The sequence below is a fragment of the Momordica charantia genome (genome assembly GCF_013281855.1).
Source record: "Momordica charantia cultivar OHB3-1 chromosome 5 unlocalized genomic scaffold, Mcharantia_2.0 BLBB01000005.1, whole genome shotgun sequence".
Taxonomy (NCBI): Eukaryota; Viridiplantae; Streptophyta; class Magnoliopsida; order Cucurbitales; family Cucurbitaceae; genus Momordica; species Momordica charantia.
In genome coordinates this window covers 20,156,876-20,176,567 of record NW_028275163.1, presented here as the reverse complement: position 1 = coordinate 20,176,567, position 19,692 = coordinate 20,156,876, and the positions used below count along the sequence as shown (strand labels likewise).

The window sequence follows — 19,692 nt, the reverse complement described above, 5'->3', positions numbered from 1 at the left end:
TATCTGAGTTCAGTGTCTCTCTCTCTCATCTGAGCTTGAGCTGTTGATGAGTTATCCAAAAATGGCGCCAACCACAGAGGAGAGAGAGCCGGCAAGAACAATTGAGGTGGTGGAAATGGGAAGAAGAAGAAGCTTTAGTTCATCATTTCGACAACAAACTTCTTTGAGTTTCAGAAGCAGCTCGTCAGTGGCGGCCGAGGAGGACGGTGACGCTGAAGAAGCTTCGGTTTGGGCAGCGATTGAGAGATTGCCGACGTTTGAACGGTTGAGATCGTCGCTGTTCGACAGTGGAGTAGAGGAGAAGGAGAAAGGAAGAAGAGTTGTGGATGTCGCTAAGCTGCGCGATGTGGAGCGTCGTCTATTTATTCAAAAACTTATTAAACACATTGAAAATGATAATCTCAGACTCTTGACAAAAGTTAGAGAGAGAATCCACAAGTAAGTAAGCGTATTTTCTATGGATCCATAGAATCTTCGATTTTCTTTCTTCTTTTGCCATTTTTAGTTATGAATTTTTAAATGTTGAAATTTAATTCATATACTTTTGATAAATTTTAAAAATAGTTAGAAACTAAAGAAACCTATTCACACGTTATGTTATTTTAAGTACAAAGTTTTATTTTTCCTTTTTTAGGAGGTAAGAAACTAAACAGATAATTCAAATTTAACAAACCAGTTCTTCGATTCAAAATATTTATTTGAGATTAAAAATCAATAATCCAATAAAAAATCATTAATAATCGACCAGAAACCAAACTAGTTTAGTTCGGGAAAAATTAAACTAAATCAATTTTCCCATTTTTCTCCTAAACCAACCCGATTACATCCCACACTTTTTTGCCAAGCTAAATATAAAAATTATAAACTTAAACTCATCGTAGAAACTATTTTTAATATTTATTTAAGTTGCAGAGATTAATTATGAAAAGTTTCATTTGACCTCTCTAACTTTGGAAGTGTTAAAAAAAATATTGAGATTTTTTTATTAAAATAATAGATGAGAATCGAATTATAAATGAAGGTGGAAAATTTTGAAACGCGTGCATTGCAATAAAAAATAAAAAATAAAAACAAATGCCAATTGTGGCATATGCATGCACTAGTTATGTTTTCCATTTTTTTAACAAAAAAAAATATTTACTATTATAAATATTTGACAATTAAAAATAAAAAATAAAAAATAAAACTAAAAATAATAAACATCTAATGATGATGAGATTTAAGACAAGTCTGCACCAATCAAAACTTGAGATAAATCGTATAAAAAAAACTTGAGATAAGTGTTGACCAATCAAAACTTAAGTACTTTTAAATATGATTCAAATAATAAACCAAATCGAAGTTTTTTAATTTTTTTTAATATGGAATCTTTAACACTTGTCGTTATACTTCAAAATTAAATAAATATAATATTTAAAATATGGATACAGAGGAATGTTTAATTACTAACGAAGGGTAACGGTTGTAGAGTTGGTGTAAAGTTTCCAACTGTGGAAGTGAAGTACAAAAATGTGCATATTGAAGCAGACTGCGAGGTTGTTCGTGGAAAAGCTCTTCCAACTCTTTGGAATTCTCTTCAAACCACCCTTTTGGTAAGATTTTCAAGATATTTATTTTAGTTTCTAAATTTTAAAAATAACTATTTTAGTTATTACGATTATTTCGCAACCTAAAATTCATCCGTCTAATACTCACTTCGGTAAACCAATATGTGACTTTATAATACATGACATGTTCGATCATTATGAAGATACGTGAATTCGTTGTCCATCAACAACGAATTTCAGTATTAAAAGTCGACCAAAACAACCCGCTTTGATAGATCAAATATTAACATAATATTATATATGGTTGCTCATGAATTTCAAATTTTTGCAATTTGTTTATGTTATTTTGTTAGGACATCATCAAATTTTGTGGTTCAAAGTCCCAAGAGGCTAAAATTGACATAATTGAGGATGTCAGTGGTTTCATCAAGCCAGGAAGGTAGCCTTTCTTTGATTCCTTTCACTTCTTATTTTATTTTCTGGCTACTTAATTACATTTTTTTTTCTTTTTTTAATTTTGAGAATTTTGTCAATCTAGCTAGTCCCTTAACTGCATACTAAAATTTGATATTATGCTGTCAAGGATAATACATAAATAAAACTATACAGAATCAAAATTTAAATTTCAACGGTCTTAATTAAATTTTTAAAAAATTTAAAGAACTAATTAGAAATAATCATCAAAGTTGGAGATTAGTTTATAATTTAACTTTATTTTGAATAGTATAGTTTGCTTAAATGGCACAACTTATTTCTCATTTATTGTCACTACTTCCAAGAATAAACTTAGCTAAATAAGTCCAATTTTATCCTAAGATTTTAATTTTACGAAACTAATATGAATTTAAATAAGTCAAAATTTTTTTTTAAGTATAACATGTGGAATAGAACATCGAACTCACAACTTCTTAGTTGAAAATATATGTCAATTATTGTTGAACTACGCTTGTTTTGGCATTAAATAAATCAAATTAATATCTTCTCTTGGTTGGTATTTTTATTCTAGCCTTGATTTTTGTAGTTAGTTTGAGAATTTCAATGTGGATTTAAGTGTTTTTATGATCTTGATTTTATGGCTATACTCAAGTATTTGTATGATTGTGTTTCGACATTTATTTAAGTTTACCACTCAATTTGATAAATTAAAAGTTGGTTAAGTCTGGCTTGATATTTTTCTGTCTTTTATTTTTTTGTGTTTAGTAATTATTTCTTGTTCGTTTTTCTTTATTTTTTTTTATTGAAAAAGAAACATATGATAACATTTCTTGTTTTTTCCTCTAAAATTTTAAATTAAAAAAATTTATATGAAAATTAGTTTTGTTTGAAATCAATTCATATCTATTTTTGATAGTTACTATAGATTTCATAAGTTAAAAAAGATAAAATAATATTTTTATCTCCAAAACTAGAAACATGAACACCAGAAACAAGAAATTAATTGATTTTATTGTTTCTAAAATTTTGACATAATTTTAGAAATATTTCTTAAAAATAAGAAACGAGAAAGAGGAGTAGTTACCTAACGATTATGTTTTTCAAAAACAAAAAATAAAAAACGAGAATCGAAAACATTACCAAAGAGTGCTCGGAGAACATTAGAGTTAAAATGAAATTTCTCTCAAATTTGAAAAAGTGCTTTTGAGAAAAAGCAGATTGTTTCAGGTTAACTCTGCTGCTTGGGCCCCCAGGATGTGGGAAGACCACACTACTAAAAGCCCTCTCTGGAAATCTCAACAAATCTCTCAAGGTTATTATTGTCTTTTACCTTCTTTATTTTTCTCTTTTTTTTTTTGGTTTAATTGTGCTTTTTTTCCCTCTTTTTGTACTAATATTCTTTTATCAAAAAGATCACCGGAGAAATTTGTTACAATGGACGCAAACTTGAAGAATTTGTTTCCCAAAAAATTTCTGCATACATTAGTCAGAATGATCTACACATCCCCGAGATGACTGTGAGGGAAACTCTAGATTTTTCGGCTCGATGTCAGGGTATTGGAAGTCGAGCAGGTAAACTTTTCGAATTTGGTTCTCGTTATTAATTGTTGTTTTAAAATGAATACATGTTTGATAATTATTTCTTACCTTTACGAACTCAGTCTTTATTATAAATGTGTTTTAGTAACTATTTCTTCGTTTCTTATTCTTTAAAATTTGTAAATAAATAAAAAAATTGAATTTTTTTCTCGAGTAAAATATATATAATTTTTCAAAGATAAAATATTCAAAAGAGTATATTATGTCTTCTTTTTTTTTTTAGTTTTTAATATTTATTATGCAGTTATGGGTTAAAAATGATACTTAATCACTTTCAGAAATATTTTAGGGAAAAAAAATGAGAAAGTAAGAAGCAAAAAACTTCAGGATCATTTCTGGAAAATTATGAGAAATAGAGATGTGTATCAAACAAACATGTTTCAAAACCTATAAACTAAAAATATAAAATAAGAATGTTACTAATTTGGTCCCCTGGACTTTCGACTTTAGTTCATTTTAGTTTTTGTACTTTCAAAACGTTCACTTTAATTTCGATACATTCAAATCTGTTCATTCTAGTATTTGAACTTTCATAACATCCGTTTTGGTACCTATACTTTAAAAAAATGACCAATTTTGTTTCTATTTATAAAATTTTAACACAAAATTTAAATATAATAATGGAAACCCTTCCCTACAAACTTTATGGGTATATTTTAAGAAATTTAGTGAGTGAAATGTCATGCTAAAATTATATGATTCAAAAGGCTGAGATAAAAATGAGAATGAAGAGACCAAAATGATCCATTTTCAATATTACAAAGATCGAAATGAACCAAAATGAACAAAAATTGAAAGTACAAAAACCAAAATGAATAAAAGTTGAAAATACAGAGACAAAAATAGTATTTAAACCAAACGTGTGAAACGAGAACGCTATGAAACAATTGAGCGGTGAACATCAATAAAATTTCGTGTGACTATGAAGATTAAAATAAACGATCACCTTTTAAAAGTATAAGGATCAAAATAAACGTTTCGAAAGTACAAGGATTAAAATAAACAAAAAATCGAAAGTAGAAAGACCAAAACGAATCAAAGTCGAAAAATACAGAGATGACTGAAATAGTATTTAAACCGAATGAGAACCAAGTATATGCTACTGAACAATTGAGCAGTGAACTTCAATAATATTTTGTTTGACCATGAAGATATGATGAAGGAGGTTAGTAAAAGGGAGAAGGAAGAAGGGATTATTCCAGATCATGATGTTGATACCTACATGAAGGCTATTTCTGTCCAAGGATTAATACAAACTCTTCAAACTGACTACATTCTCAAGGTTGCTTTTCTTTTTCTCTTTAGCTTGACAAAAATTTCATTTTCATCATTTGATTTCAATATATATATATATATATATAAATTTCACCACTTATTAAAATGTAGATCCTTGGGCTTGATATTTGTGCTGACACTCTAATTGGAGATGCCATGAGAAGGGGTATTTCAGGTGGTCAAAAGAAGAGATTAACCACAGGTAAAAATATTCATATAAATATTTGCATATTTTCAAGTATTTTCTCTCTTTTCCCAACAATAATAATAATAATAAGTAATACGCTTTAGTGCTGATGGTTGAGCATTTATCTTACGGGTGGTCAGTAGGAACATAGATGTTTATCGGTCAGTAGCTAAGTATTGTTATAAAAAAAAATTGAAGGAAAGTTGATTGAATATTAAGAGAAATATAATGTGTGCAGGAGAAATGATTGTTGGTCCAAATAGAGCCTTGTTCATGGATGAAATTACAAATGGATTGGACAGCTCCACTGCTTTCCAAATTGTTTCTTGTCTACAACATCTAGCTCATCTTACAGATGCTACATTACTTGTTTCTCTTCTCCAGCCAGCTCCTGAGACCTTCGATCTCTTCGATGATATTATCTTGATGGCGAAAAAGAAGATCATATATCACGGCCCTCGCGATCAAGTTCTTCAATTCTTCGAGGATCGTGGGTTCAAGTGTCCTGAGAGGAAAGGCGTCGCAGATTTTCTTCAAGAGGTCATTTCGAAAAAAGATCAACCACAATTTTGGTACCGTAACGAAATTCCATCTGCATATGTCTCTGTCGACACATTTTGTAGAAATTTCAAGTCATCGAGTTTAGGAAGGAAGCTCGACGAGGAGGTCTCAAAACCTTTCAATACATCCAAAAGCCCTTGCAATTGTGTTTCTTTTGGTGTAGCAAGTGTCTCTAAATGGCAAGTGTTTAAAGCTTGCACGTCGAGGGAACTCCTCCTCATGAAAAGAAATTCATTTATCTATGTGTTCAAAACTACTCAGGTTAGTGCTTCCAAAACTAATAAGAAAACCAAAAATATGTAAATAGTATTTTTCACTGTTTTGAAAAATCATCTCAAAACTCACTCTAAAATCTCAACGTTTATCCTCTTTTCTTTGAGCATGCAGCTTTTCATTCTTGGTTCGATTACAATGACGGTATTTCTTCGAACTCGAATGGAAGTCGATCTTCAGCACGCTAACTACTACATGGGAGCCCTATTTTTTGCATTGATTTTACTACTTGTGGATGGAGTTCCAGAGTTGGCAATGACCATCCAAAGGCTGGAAGTATTCTATAAACAGAAAGAATTCAACTTCTATCCGGCATGGGCTTATGCAATTCCAGCTGCCATTTTAAAGATCCCTCTTTCACTAATTGAAGCATTAGTGTGGACATGTCTTACTTATTATGTCATTGGTTTCAGCCCTCAGGCTAACAGGTCAGTTTCACATAACAAAATCTTTACTTTCTTTTGTTCTTTCACTTCTTGAAATTTATAATAACTAATAACCTGTTTGGTAAATAAAGTTTCTCAATCTAGCGGCGATTTCGTTATACAATATAACTTAGGTAAAGGCAAAAGCTAGGTCCTCTAAACTTAAAATATATCACTAAGATTATGTATATTGGAATGGTTTGAATCAAAATGAGGAGCGAGGAATAAATTTACATGTAGTCCACCTAATGAATGCTGGAAGATTAGGACTTGTTTGGAGAAGTTATTGTTTTTTTGTTCTCGTTTCTCTCTTTTTGAATAAATAAATACTGATTGCATTAGGTAGTTGGTACTTTTTTTCTTTCTTAAGAGAGAAACAGAAATACGTTGGGTAATCATTTCTTGTCTCTTGTTCTCTAAAATTTTAAATTAAAAAAAAAGTAATTTTTAAAATAAATTATTTAATTTTTTTATGTTTATTTATTTCACATTTTATTAAAAAAATGATTAAATAATACTTTTATTTATGTTTTGGAAAAAACTAGAAATAGAAATAAGAAATTTAATTTTGTTGACTTAAAAATGAGAAACAAGAATATCTAGTTACTAAACACTGAAAACAAAAAATGAGAAATTTAAATTAAAAAAAAAAGAAACAAAAAACATTATGAAATAGCTAAGTCCTTGAGTGAAAAAATAGCTCAACTAAACACATAACATAAAAGTGAGTTATCATCTAACAAATTGAGAACTATAGATTATATTGTATTTAGCGTATTGAAAACCATAGCTGCTGCATTCAATTTATAAATTTTGTTGAAAGTAAATGAATTTCCACATAATTATAACCTATATATATTCAACAAAACTCTATGGGTCCTTTTTTTCCTCTCTTTTCTCTTTTAGAATATAGCATTACAATTTTTGGTAGTATGAATTTGAACCCTTTGACCTACAAAGTAAATTAAAGTCTTAATCGGTAAGTTATGCTTAGGTTGGTTTAAATAATTTTCGATTATAGAGTTCCACTAGCGTAAGCCACATAGCATCAATTTCGAAAAAAAAATTGGCTTAAAGAATCCCCTCAAACATATATCACATTAATTGACTCATTAATAAATAATCGAATAATGTAATTATATTAGTAAGTTTGCCTCATAATAGCGAATCTGATCCTAATTCAACCAAAAGGTGAGAGGTTCGAATCCCAAACCCACATATTGTTGAAGTAAAAAAAAAAGATAATGTAGAGTCTACACTTGAATTTTGGGGTTTCCGGGGTTTGCTGTAGTGTTAATTAATTTTGGCACTTTGCTTTTTAGGTTCTTTCAACAGTTTATGCTTCTATTCGCGGTGCATCTATCATCATTATCGATGTTTCGATTGATAGCTTCAATATTCCAGACCAATGTTGCTTCCATGACAGTAGGCAGTTTTGCAATATTACTAGTCTTGTTATTTGGTGGCTTCATCATCACACATCGTAAGTTTGTAAATCACTTTCTAACTCATTATTGTTGGGTTTGTAAGGAGTGCAAACAAAATTCCTAGGGGAGAGAGTGATCTATGCTATATAAGGAATTACAATTATCATTGTTGGTATGAGGCCTTTTGGGTGAAGCCAAAAGCAAAGCCGCAAGGGCTATGCTCAAAGCGGACAATAATATCGTACAATTGTGGAGATATTTGAGGGTATGAGACTACCGTTGTCCTTAATAAGTGATATCAGAGCTATGGTAAAAAAACCTAGCTGTATGGAAAATAATCCTTGGGGTCGAACAAGAGTGATTGGTAAGCCTATTAGTCATTACGAAACTTGTGGAAGAATCTCAAAATTGAATAAAAAGTGCTCGAGGTGGTGAGCAAAGACATGCTCTATGCTCGAGTAACGAGCAAGACATCCCTATCAAATTGGGGTACGTTGATAGCTTATCATAGTTTGGTAGGCTGATAGGAAAGACTGAGGTAGCTTTGTTCGAGGGTAGGAGATTAAGGGTGCAATAGAACCTGCTCCAAGCCACAATGTGGTTCGTATAACGAATGCACTATCTGGATGTACTAGATAGAAGCCAGCTCTCGTTCCCTACTGAGACTAAATGAGTGGCATGACTATTCGAGGCAAAGATACAGGTGGCACTTTGTTCGAGGGATGATTGTTAGACTTTGTTTGCACACTTTACCAACCCAACAATCCTCCCTTAAACAAAGTATCACTTGTATCTTGTCTTGAATAGTTATGCACTCATTTACTCTCGACTGATAACTAGAGTCTGCTTCTATCGAGCACTTCTAGATAGATCACTTGCTACACGAACCAAATTGTGGGAACACAAGGTGTCATTCTATTGCACCTTCAATCTCCTCCCTTCGAACAAAGGTACCTCACTCTTCCTATCAGTTTACCCAACTGTGATAGGCTTCCTACCAATCTACCCGACTTGATAGGACATGTCTTGCTCGTCAACCGAGCACAGAACATGTCTTTGCTCACCACCTTGAGTACTTTTTGTTCGATTTTGAGATCCATCCACAAGTTCTGTAATGACTATTAGGCCACCAATTACTCTTGTTCGGTCTCATCTTCGAGGATTTCTCCCACATAGTTGATTTTTTTTTTGTCATGGCTTTGATACCACTCGTTAAGAACAACGGTACCTCAAGTAACTCAAATATCTTAATAGTCAATAGTATGATATTGTCGGTGCTATTTACAAACCCAACAATTATATATACACACACATACATTTATTAATTTAGGAGTAAATGAAATTACTAAATTCCACCCCCACATGTTGTAAGCTAAAAAAAGATAGGACTTCATATTATAATATCATGTGAAATCACTTCTACACCTTGCATAATAAAGGAAAATTTTAATCTTTTAGAAATTAAAAAAAGAATTTAATAAGGAGAAATTGATTTTTATTTATTGATTTCTTTTTTATTTTCGGAATTTTACAGCCTCCATGCCAGCTTGGTTGGAATGGGTTTTCTGGGTTTCTCCAATTAGTTATGGAGAAATTGGTCTCTCTATCAATGAGTTTCTTGCTCCGAGGTGGCAAAAGGTGAGATTCTCAGTGAAATTTATTATTTCATTTCACTAAATTAAAAAAAAAAACACACACATAAATAATATTAAATAAATATATATTTTTAAAGCAGTAGAAAGTTTAAAGTTTTGAAAAACAACGTAATTCAAATCCAACTCAAATGTAAATATAATATAAACTATAAGTTTAGTGGATGGATTTTAGAGTTGGGTCATATAGGTTTTTAAAATTTAAAAACATAAAATATATCTCTACATTTTTTTATTTTGAATCTCATATTTTCTTAAACTTAAAAATATCTAATAAATCTCTAAATTGTTCTTGTCTTATAAACATTTTTTCTGAAAAAAAAAAAATTTACCATATTGAAAGCTAGAGAATGAGATGCAAATTTTAATCTTAGTGTCTAATAAATTAAAAAAATGTTAAATGAATCGAAGCCTATTAGAGACAAAACTAAAAGTTAAAAATAACTTACTAGACACGAAATTCAAAGTTTAGAGATAGTTGGGTGGTAATTGAAATATATCTCGAACCATGAGTCTGGGATCACCCACCCCAAAAAAAAACTAAAATTTGTAATTTAACATTTATGCTTAGCTCAGTTTAAATTCAGAAGCTTAATATATTACAATCCCTAATATTTTGTATTTTTTTTTCAATTTAGTTTCTACTGCACGCAAAGTTTCAATTTAGCAAAATATTTTTAAATTTTTTGTTTCTGATGAGATAACACTTAAGCCTAAGAAATTTAGAGGAGAAAAATAGCATAGGAGAAACCTTAAAATTTCTACTCATTTCTTAGAAGTATTTTAGAGCATTGAGTCCAGATTTTCTCATACTATTATACTTATTAGCTCGTTTTAACTTTCAGCAATCATGAGATGAGACTAAATTGAAAAATATAAAAACACTGTAGACTAAATAAAAAAATTTGAATAAAAGAAGCTAAATCCAAATTACATCTGTTTATCTTATAATAGCCATCCATATCAGGAATTAATAAAAATTTTATGTATTTTTCGTTATCAAATATTATAAGATTAGATTGTTGCTAATGAGATCCAGAGGTGCACTTAAGTCGGCCTGAATTCACGGATATCGAAAAGGAAACAAAAAATCCAAATCACATCCGAAAAAACCAAACTAGTAGATGATGATCAAATAAGAAAAGGTTCTAAACATCAATTTGATTGTGATCACATTTCTGTAGATCGAAACTACGAACGGTACTACGATAGGGCATGCAGTTCTTCAAAGTCGAGGACTCGATTATCATCAATACTTCTACTGGATTTCACTCGGAGCATTGTTCGGATTTGCCCTAATTTTCAATGTTGGATTTGCATTGGCCCTAACTTTTCTCAAGCGTGAGTTCGTTCGTTCTTCGTTCTTTGATTGCTTTGAAATGCTAATTCAAATCTCGTAGTAGTACATATATGAGTTTCACATTTCGTTCTACATTCAGCTCCTGGATCGTCTCGCGCCATTGTCTCATATGAAAAGCTCGCACAAGCAAAGAGCAGTGATGATTGCAATGGCGGTGTTAATTCTGTGGAAAAAGCTCCTTCTCCTAAGACCACCGTAGAATCGAGCAAAGGTTACGTAATCTGTCCCTCTTTGTTTTTCTTTTTTTCGAATTTTGCAATTGTTGTCATTGTATAAATTTATTGATGTTCTTTTCTATTGATTTTGAACAGGCAGAATTGCACTGCCTTCTACGCCTTTAACAGTAGTGTTTCAAGATTTGCAGTATTATGTGGACATGTCATTGGTAATAGTCTTGAGACTCTGAAACTAATATTGAACCTGTTTTTATTTTTGATTTTATAATTGATTCTAAGAATTGTGATTGGTTGGGTTCGATTTATGTTCTGGAAAGGAGAAAACTATTTTGAGAACAATCTCACAGACAAGCCTCATTTCATGGTTGAAGCACTAAAAGCCTGAATATATTACAACTAACTTTTTGTTTTGATTCAAGGAAATGAGAGAGAGGGGTTTCACCCAGAAGAAACTCCAGCTCCTTTCTGATATTACAGGGGCTTTAAGGCCTGGTGTCCTCACGGCATTGATGGGTGTCAGTGGAGCTGGGAAAACGACTCTGCTTGATGTTCTTGCAGGAAGGAAAACAAGTGGATATGTTGAAGGAGAAATAAAAATCGGGGGTTTTCCTAAAGTTCAAGAAACATTTGCAAGGATATCTGGTTACTGTGAACAAACTGATATACATTCTCCACAAATCACAGTGGAAGAATCTCTAATTTTCTCTGCTTGGCTTCGTTTGGCATCCGACATTGATTCAAAAACAAAATCAGTATGGTGTTCTCATGCCCTCTCAAGCTGAAACTTAAATGGTTATAGTTATTTTTCACTGAGGATAATTTGTTCGTGAAATTGACATTAGTTCCTTATTTTGTAGCAATTTGTGAATGAAGTCCTTGAAATCATTGAACTTGATAGTATAAAGGATTCCTTAGTTGGTGTACCTGGTGTCAGCGGTCTATCAACCGAGCAGCGTAAACGATTAACCATAGCTGTGGAGCTTGTTTCCAACCCCTCTATCATCTTCATGGATGAGCCTACCACTGGTTTGGATGCCAGAGCAGCCGCTATTGTCATGCGTGCGGTCAAGAATGTAGCAGATACTGGTAGAACAATAGTTTGTACGATCCACCAACCGAGTATCGACATCTTTGAATCATTTGATGAGGTAAATTTTCAAATTAGAGCTGTAATTGCATTTGTACATTGAACTTTTTGTCTTCCTTTCAAACATTTGCCCACATCACAATTGTTGAAAACATTTCTTGCCGATCTGTTGAAAATCCATGTCATTTGAATTTCATTCAGCAATCTTAACTAGTAGAACTTGAGAGTGCGGGATGGCTACAATCACAAGTCCATGATTTTTATACTGTTTTCACTTTTTGTGTAGTTGATTCTTCTTAAAACTGGCGGTTGTATGATCTACTGCGGGCCACTTGGACATCAATCAAGTAAGGTTATCGAATATTTTGAGGTCAGTTTGCTCTGAGACTAGCAATTCTGTTGTGACAATATATTCCATTTTCATTGTTTTTGAGCATTTCATTTTCTATTACACACAGCATATTTCTGGGGTTTCAAAGATCAGAGAGAACTACAATCCTGCAACATGGATGTTAGAGGTTACCTCTCCATCATCAGAAGCTGAACTTGGCATAGATTTTGCTCAAGTATATAGGAATTCTGCTCTATATGAGTGAGTTAAACTCTAGAATCTTTTATCTCACCCAAGTACACAAGTTATGATCTCAATTTTTGTTTTCTTCTAATTTTCTTCTTCAGATATGAAGCTATTTTATCATGCAATGAAAATAAGATAGAGAATTTTTTCAAATTGATCTATGAGTGTTAGAAACAAAGACATAAAACAAACATGCTTCTTGACAAATCCTGTTTTGCAGGAATAACAAAGAACTTGTGGAGCAGTTGAGTATTCCACTTCCTGGTTCGAGCGATTTGCATTTCTCAAACGTCTTTTCCCAAAGTTTCATGGGACAGTTCAAGGCTTGCCTTTGGAAACAAAACTTGTCTTATTGGCGGAGTCCTTCTTATAACTTGATGCGTTTCATACATACAGTTGTATCGTCTTTGATTTTTGGGATAGTATTCTGGAACCAGGGAAAGCAGCTGTGAGTATTTTATGCATATATACAATTTCCACTTTTCCTCTTTTGGTGCCCTTCTATTTCAGTTTTCAAAGTATTATGAGACTGACAAGCATGTGCAACCTTTTGTTTTCTTTTTGTTTTGGTGTTTGAAGAGAAAACCAGCAGAATGTATTCAATATCTTCGGTTCAATGTACACTACTGTAATCTTCCTTGGCATCGACAACTGCTCATCAGTCCTTCCTTATGTATCAATGGAGAGAACTGTGATGTACAGAGAAAGGTTTGCTGGGATGTATTCTTCATGGGCTTATTCACTTGCACAGGTACATTCTCATCTTAACCAGTTCAATCTTTTCGATAATTATCGTTCAAGCTTTTATTTTTATAAGACCGGCTTGCATTGAGACAAATAAAAATTCAAAATGACAAAGTATAAAGATATGAAGAAACCAGAGAAACTCATTATGGAGCCAATATAACACCAACAAATAATTATGTAAAACATTTGTCGTAGACACCAAGAGAGGCATCAAAATAGGTCAAATTTTAGTCTGAATAATCCTCATTCCTCAAATACCCTGGAAAGAGACCTTTTATTCTGTTGGAGATGCAAACATAGCTCCCACTTCCAATTGAAATTAGAAAAATTCACGGATTCAAGGACGACATTTCTATTAGTACTAGACTTTTTTGATTTAAAGGCATACAAGCTTAAGACCCTGAATGGACAATATATCATATTATTGCGAAATATAGAGTAGAGTAAGTCTTATATTTCTTTCTAACCAAATACCACAAGGTAGCAAAGAAAGCGGCTTGACACAGAGCTCAAAGCCACTAAATGTTTTGTTTTTCTTAATGTCTTGTCTATGTTTACGATTGATATGTCAACACATAAGCCAATTTTATGAGACTTTGAAGCTCTATATTGTGAAGTCCTCTAACTTCAAAACTTTGTATAACTTTGCAGGTGATTGTTGAGGTTCCGTACCTGTTTGTACAAGTAGCTGCCTATGTAATTATCAGTTACCCAATGATCGGATACTACGGATCAGCATCCAAAGTATTTTGGTGTTTCTACTCAATTTTTTGTGCACTTCTCTACTTCAATTATCTTGGGTTGCTGCTTGTCTCCATCACACCAAACTTTTACATTGCTAACATTTTGTCCTCTGCCTTCTACACCATCTTCAATCTCTTTTCTGGCTTTCTCGTCCCGAAACCGGTAAGCCATATCTGACTAAAACAAGGTTCTTTTCTTACTTTATAGTAATGAGAAAGAAATCAAAATTTGTGCCTTTTCTATGCAGCAAATCCCAAAGTGGTGGATATGGCTGTACTATATGACCCCAACATCGTGGACTTTGAATTGTTTGCTAACTTCACAATATGGAGATATAGACAACACTTTGAATGTGTTTGAAGAAAAACAACAGTTTCAGGTTTCTTGAGAGATTACTTTGGGTTTCACCACAATCAACTTCCCCTGGTGGCACTCATTCTCATCCTCTTCCCTATTGTATTGTCTTTTCTTTTTGCATTTTGTGTAGGAAAAATAAACTTCCAAAGAAGGTAAACAAATAATTTCCTTACCAGACCAAATATATAATTTTGTCCAAGAATAATCTTGAAATGTTTATGGAGAATTCTGAATATGCATTTAGTCCCTATTTTCCTTTTCTGTTGTAATTACTGTTTGCTAGTCAAAATAAAAAAAAGGTCCAAAGAAATAAAGAAAATCCAACAATGAAAACCCTTCATTCCAATGGTAACTATAAATAAAAAAAAAAAAGAGAACAAAATCCAACATAATATTCCATCAGCTTCCCTATCTAATAACAATAAATAAGAAAATAACAATGGGACATAATCTTCCTATCCCCATAGTAACTATAAAGTTTAAAACACACTTCTGATCTCTATAATTTGACTAAAGTAACCATTTAGTCTCTTAACTTTAGTTTATAACGATTTAATCCCTGTACTTTCAGATTGGCATCAATTTAGTTCTTGAATTTTAATAGGTAACAATATAGTTTATGTAATTTAAAGTTGTAATGATTTAGTCTTTATCGTGAATTTTTTTTTTTAAGTTTCTTATATATATAGATAGATAAACTATAATTAGAAATATTAAATTGTTATATAATAAATTAGACGCTTAGTTTTAATAAAATTTTTTACGATAGAGACTAAAAGTGAAAGTACAGGGATCAAATATATTTTTTAACTAACTATAAATGAAAAAAAAGCAAGAAAAAGCAACAGTAATCTGGGAATCCTCGAGCTTCAAGAATGTAGTGAAAAGAATCCAATAATGACTTATCAATTTTTTAATAATAATAATAATAATAATAATAATAATATATATATATATATATATATTTTTTTTTTTGGAGAGAAAATATTTACAATATATTTATCGTAATCAAATTAGAAAATATTTATCAGCTACAGAAATTGGTCCCCTGGGTTTACTTTCATTCAATTAGAAAAATAAACAAAAATATATTGTGGAGAAAAATTTCGTAAAATATTTATCATATAATCAAATTTCATCGACATATACTATTGCCCTCAATTTTGATTTGATTTGATTTGAGATTTTCCCTTCAGATTTCAGATTCAGTTTTGATTTCTTGTTTCCATATTTATTTTTAAAAATAAATTTCCATCTAGATTTATTGACCCATCCATACTTTGACAACCCATCCAAAAAAAATTCCCAATTCCAAGTGAGCTAAGATGAGTGTGAAGCTTGGTGAGATAAAATAGAGAGAGTTTCTTCTTATGAAAGATTTTGTTCTCTTAAAGAAAGAAATGTTGTAACTCCTACTTTATTGAGTGGATTTCTTCTTCCTTACCTATGGTTTTTACTCTAATTCGTTTAGAGGTTTTCCACGTAAAATCACTGTGTCATTTTTTTCTTCTTTCCTCTCTACTTCTTCTCAAATCCTTTTTAGTTGCTTCTTACTCTATTCGATTCCAGTGCTTTTTTACAACAAATGGTATCAGAGTCTGGTTTTGCGTGTTAATATCTACTTATCGTATGCTCTGTGGTTGCCACTAATAGTGGATCCTCCAAGTCAAAAAATAAGTTAGATATCTTTCACCTTAATTGAAAGTCGTGAAGGATTGCATACAGTTCATGATAGAAGTAATGGCGGCAAATTACGAGATTAAGAAATTCAACGGGACTAATTTCTCGTTGTGGAAGATGAAGATGAAGGCTATCTTGAGAAAAGATAATTGTCTTGCAGCCATCAGTGCGAGGCTGGCGGATGTCACAGATGATAAGTAGAACGAGATGGACAGGAATGTTGTTGCAAATCTTCATCTGGCTCTAGTAGATAAAGTGTTGTCGAGCATAAAAGAGAAGAAAACTGCAAAGGAGATTTGGGATCTATCCCGAAAAGTTGTACGAGGCCAGGTCACTTCACAACAAGATTTTCCTTAAGAGGAGATTGTATACTCTTCGGATGTCAGAATCTACTCCAACGACAGAGCACAGAGCACATCAACACGTTGAATACTTTATTTTCTCAACTCACATCATTGGGTTGTAAAATAGAGCCAAATGAACGTGCTGAACTTCTACTTCAAAGTCTTCCTGATTCGTATGATCAACTTGTCATCAACCTGACAAATAATGTTCTCACCGACTTTCTAAACTTTGAAGATATTGGAGCTGCTGTCCTGGAAGAGGAAAATTGACGCAAGAACAAAGTAGATAAATTGGCAAGTTCGTGACAAGCAGAGGCTCTGGCGGTGAAAAGAGGTAGATCAACGAAACGTGGTTTAAGTGGGAGCCAAAATCAAGGAAGGGCAAAATCAAGAAGTAAGAAGAACATGAAGTGCTACCACTATGGCAAGAAGGGTCATATGAAGAAGGATTGTTGGAGTCTAAATAAGAAATATTCCAATCTTCAAGGAAATGTAGCAAAAACTTTGAATTAAGTTGATATCTTGTGTTGTGAAGCAACGACAACTGTTGAAGGCAGAAATAGTTTAGCTGACGTGTGGTCATCGACTCAAGAGCCACTTATCACATGACCTCTCGACGAGAATGGTTCCATCATTATGAACCTGTCTCTAGAGGATCTGTGTTTAGCTGTGACGAACATGCCCTGAAGATTGTCGGTATTGGACCTATCAAGTTGAAGTTCCATGACAATATAGTTCGCACAAATCAACAAGTGCGACATGTAGAAGGCCTGACAAAGAACTTGCTCTCGGTAGGTCAATTAGATGACCTTGATTGCAAGGTGATCGTGGAAAAGGGAATCATGAAGGTCATTCGAGGTGCACTTACACTTATGAAGGGAAAAATGGTGGCTACAAACTTGTACATATTGGAGGGAGAGATTTTGTAAGATGGAGAAGCATCAGTTGCCTCAAGAAGTCCAAGCTCTCAATGATCGGGCACCAGAAACTTGGACACATGTCCGAACAAGGAATGAAGGTTCTTGTAGAGCAGAATCTACTCCCAGGGCTCACTAAGGTATCTCTCCCCTTTTGTGAGCATTGTGTTACAAGTAAGCAGCACAGGTTAAAGTTCAACACATCAAATTCTAGAAGTAAAGAGATTCTAGAATTGGTTCACTCTGATGTATGGCAAGCACCGGTTACATCTCTAGGAGGAGCAGGGTACTTCATGTTCTTTATAGATGACTACTCCAGAAGATGTTGGGTGTATCCTATCAAGAGGAAGGCAGATGTGTGTTCGGTCTTCAAAGTGTTCAAAGCGCAGGTAAAACTTCAATCTAGCAAGAAGTTAAAGTGTTTGCGGACAGATAATGGAGGGGAATATACGAGCAATGAGTTTGCGGATTTCTGCAACCAGGAAGGCATCAAGAGGCAATTCACTATGGCTTACACTCCTCAGCAAAATGGAGTAGCAGAGCGGATGAACAGAACATTGTTGGAGAGGACAAAAGCAATGTTAGCAACTGCAGGCTTAGACAAAGCTTTTTGGGCAGAAGCCGTCAATACCGCCTGTTATGTAGTGAATCATGCTCCATCAACTTCAATTGAGTTGAAGACATCGATGTAGATGTGGACGGGCAAGCCAGGTGATTATTCAAACCTCCATACATTCGAAAGTTCGGTGTACGTGATGTACAATGCCTAAAAAACTACAAAGCTGGATCTAAAATCCTGGAAATGTTTATTCTTGGGGTATGCTGATCGTGTGAAGGGGTATAGCATGTGGGATCCCACTGACCACAAGATTATCATCAGCAGGGATGTGGTCTTTATGGAGAACAAGAGACAAGTTGTAGAGGATGATAGCACTATAAATAAAAGTTCAGAGACTACAACAGTACACTTGGAGAAAGAATCTGAACAGGACTCTTCTAAAGCTGAACTAGTGCACGAGATCCAGGAACAAGATGGATCACAAGTACCAGGGACTCGTCGATCAGGTAGGCCGACAAAACCACCCAGTTGGCAATCTGACTACATTATGGAGAGTAATGTTGCATATTGTCTTCTAACTGAGGATGGAGAGCCATTAACTCTCCAAGAGGCAATGACTAGTTTAGATGCTGCTCAGTGGATGACAGCAATGCAGGAAGAAATAGAAGCTCTCCATAAGAACAAGACCTGGGAACTTGTAACGCTACCACGAGAGAGAAAGCTCATTGGCAACAAGTGGGTGTACAAGATCAAGCGCAACAATGATGACCAAGTGGAGCGGTATCGTGCAAGATTGGTGGTGAAGGGATATGCTCAGAAAGAAGGTATTGACTTCAATGAAATATTTTCTCCGTTAGTTTGACTGGCTACGGTTAGAATAGTCCTGGAAATGTATGCTACATTTGATCTACAGTTGGAGCAGTTAGATGTTAAAACTACCTTTCTCCATGGAGATCTCAAAGAAGAAATTTATATGCTCCAACCAGAAGGCTTTGAAGTAAAAGGAAAAGAGAACTTGGTTTGTAGGTTGAACAAATCTCTATACGGTCTCAAACAGGCACCAAGGGGTTGGTACAAGAGATTTGATGCCTCCATCGTGAGCCTTGGATACAACAGACTTAATGCAGACCCTTGTGCATATTTCAAGAGGTTTGGTGAAACAGCCTTTATTGTCTTGTTATTGTATGTTGACGACATGTTGGTTGCAAGCCCCAACAAAGATCGTATCGAAGAATTGAAGATTTAGTTGGCTAGGGAGTTTGAAATGAAGGACATAGGACCAGCAAACAAGATTCTGGGGATGCAAATTCACCGAGACAGAAATAACATGAAGATCTGGCTATCATAGAAAAATTATTTGAAGAAAGTCTTGTGACGGTTCAACATGCAAAACTGTAAGCCAATCTCTACCCCTCTTCCTGTTAATTTCAAGTTATCCTCTGGTATGAGCCCTAACAGTGAAGCAGAGAGGATGGAGATGTCTCGAGTACTATATGCATCAGCAGTGGGAAGCCTAATGTTCGCCATGATCCGTACCAGACCAGACATTGCACATGCAGTGGGAGTAGTTAGTCAGTGTATGGCGAATTAAGGTCGAGAGCATTGGAATGCTATTAAAAGGATCCTTAGATACATCAAACGATCTACTGATGTTGCATTGTGTTCTGGAGGATCAGACTTTATTGTCAGAGGATATGTTGACTCAGATTATGCAGGTGATCGTGATAAGAGCAAATCCACCACTGGATACGTGTTCACTCTTG

The 19,692-nt window shown here is 33.5% G+C and overlaps 1 pseudogene across 1 annotated transcript; it reads left to right on the top strand.

Moving 5' to 3' along the window:
* On the top strand, positions 1–14,686 carry LOC111021552 (pleiotropic drug resistance protein 3-like; annotated as a pseudogene). Its single transcript, XR_015790900.1, has 22 exons — positions 1–438; positions 1,469–1,592; positions 1,901–1,986; positions 3,210–3,294; positions 3,395–3,554; positions 4,733–4,863; positions 4,968–5,058; positions 5,282–5,865; positions 5,992–6,305; positions 7,625–7,785; positions 9,264–9,367; positions 10,566–10,722; positions 10,821–10,952; positions 11,053–11,126; positions 11,337–11,669; positions 11,775–12,065; positions 12,291–12,374; positions 12,463–12,596; positions 12,802–13,029; positions 13,161–13,332; positions 13,980–14,234; positions 14,320–14,686. The product of XR_015790900.1 is annotated as a pleiotropic drug resistance protein 3-like (transcript).
* The last annotated feature ends 5,006 nt before the right edge of the window (positions 14,687–19,692 follow it).